Source organism: Felis catus, chromosome B2 (genome assembly GCF_018350175.1).
Source record: "Felis catus isolate Fca126 chromosome B2, F.catus_Fca126_mat1.0, whole genome shotgun sequence".
Taxonomy (NCBI): domain Eukaryota; kingdom Metazoa; phylum Chordata; class Mammalia; order Carnivora; family Felidae; genus Felis; species Felis catus.
Genome location: NC_058372.1, coordinates 57,270,235 through 57,272,279, shown reverse-complemented (window position 1 = coordinate 57,272,279; position 2,045 = coordinate 57,270,235). Strand labels below are relative to the sequence as shown.

Sequence of the window (2,045 nt, the reverse complement as noted above, 5' to 3'; positions counted from 1 at the left end):
TTTGGCCTAATAATTATTTTCAATAGCTTGCTATTTATTCCATATTTTTAAGAATATGTGGAAGCCAGACTGGAAAGGAAGGTCAGGGTTCTAGAAAGGTAACAAACACCTAAAGGAAAGGTAGAAGGGAGAGAGAGAGTTTGGCAGCTGGTTCAGACAGAGAGTTAATCAGCTCCATTGAGTTTTTCTTCAGGGGAGCTATGGTTAGGAGGTAGGCTACAGGGCTCTTTGTGTCTCACACACATGAAATAAGAAGAAAAATTGCCCCTGGGCTGCATTCAAGATGTCAAAGCATGGACATGATGGGTCTTTGGGTGCAAAGTTCCAGATTTCCCTGGGTCTTCTGGTAGGAGCTGTGATCAGCTGTGCTGACAACAAAGGAGCCAAAAATCTGTGTATCATCTTTGTGAAGGGGATCAAAGGATGACTCAATAGACTTCCTGCTGCTGGTGTGGGTGACATGGCGATAGCCACAGTGAAGAAAGGCAAATTAGACCTCAGAAAGAAGGTACATCCTACAGTGGTAGTTCGACAATGAAAGTCATACCAGAGAAAAGATGGTGTGTTTCTTTTTTTTTTTTTTGAAAAGGACGTGGAGTTCATAGCAAACAATAAAGACAAAATGAAAGGTTCTGCTGTCACAAGACCAGTTTCAAAGGAGTGTGTGGACTTGTGGCCCAGGATTGTATCCAATGCTGGCAGCATTGCATGACTCTTTGGTATATTTCTTTTTAAAAAATTAAAAATGATTTGCTCCCCCAAAAATGGCCTTCCAAGAGTGAGAAAATCTACAGCCCAACAAACCAATCTTATGTTAATACTGACACCTGGTATACACTCAGTAAATATTTGCAAAATGAGTAAATAAAGCTAATAGACTGATTACACTTATTTAATGCTCCTCCCTCGCCCATTATCATCAACTAAATGACAGTAAAGAAATGCATAACAGTAAATAAAATGGGGAAGTGGTTGATTACTTAACCAGAGTTTTCAATGAACTTCTGAAAGATGGAAAATGTTTGGTAGTTTCTTGACAAATGATACTTGGAGAAGCTTTACAAGGAGTAGAAAACTATAGTGTGATGGAATCTGACTTTCCAGTGGAAACTAGAGAGGCTCTAGTTGTGGAATTGGCATGTTCTATCAGGATAGTTGTAAGTTCACTTCTGAAATAGCTGTTCAGTTTGTCCTGACTTTACTCTCCCTGTAGGAACAGAGTAATTAAAAGCCCTGAATTTACCAGTAGGGCTGAGTGGAGGCAGTTTTCTAAAGAAATTTAAAGAACTTCCTAGGGAGGTCCAAGGCTTCTAATATAAGAGTTCTATCCCAGAGCAAAGTAACCCCCTCCCCACTCTCGACTCTTTAGTGGTTCTCCAAACTGTCTTCTTGCTCTCTATGTGAAAAGCCTAAATAAAGTTGGCCAACGAATACCTTTAACTCATCTGCATATACTAGTCAGGCCTACTGGAGAAACAGCACACAGCAGTAGAAACCCATGCAAGCATGTATAAATCAATCTACTCTTTTATAAATATAAAAGGACAAATATATATCCCAGAAATATGAAGAAAATTAGCAGTCTAAATGCAAAAGGGCAAGATGAACAAACAAACAAACAGAAAAGCTGGCAAAAACAGAGCCAGTTTGTGATAGAGAACCTATAACGCTAATAAAACTTGGGTATGGGGGCGCCTGGTGGCTCATTCGGAGCCTGCTTGGGATTCTCTCTCTCTCTCTCTCTCTCTCTCTCTCTCTCTCTCTTCCTCTCTTTCCCCTTCCACCCACTTGAGAGCGTGCTCTCTCTTTCTCAAAATAAATAAACATTTTAAAAATTGGGTCTGTACACTCTGAAAAGTTCAAAATGATATTTTATTCATAAAACTACTATGGACTATGCCAGAAACTATGAAAAATAATCAGAAGACACAAAAACTTTTGAAAAAAAATTATTTTTAAAAAATCAGTAGAAGGACTGCAAGAATGTCTCCCAGAATGAGAAGGAAAAAGATAAAGATGGAAAGGTGGTATTTAGAGGCTCATTC

The 2,045-nt window shown here is 39.0% G+C and overlaps 1 pseudogene; it reads left to right on the top strand.

Annotated features, from left to right (window-relative positions):
- The first annotated feature begins 283 nt into the window (after positions 1–283).
- Positions 284–712, top strand: LOC101081892 (annotated as a pseudogene).
- The last annotated feature ends 1,333 nt before the right edge of the window (positions 713–2,045 follow it).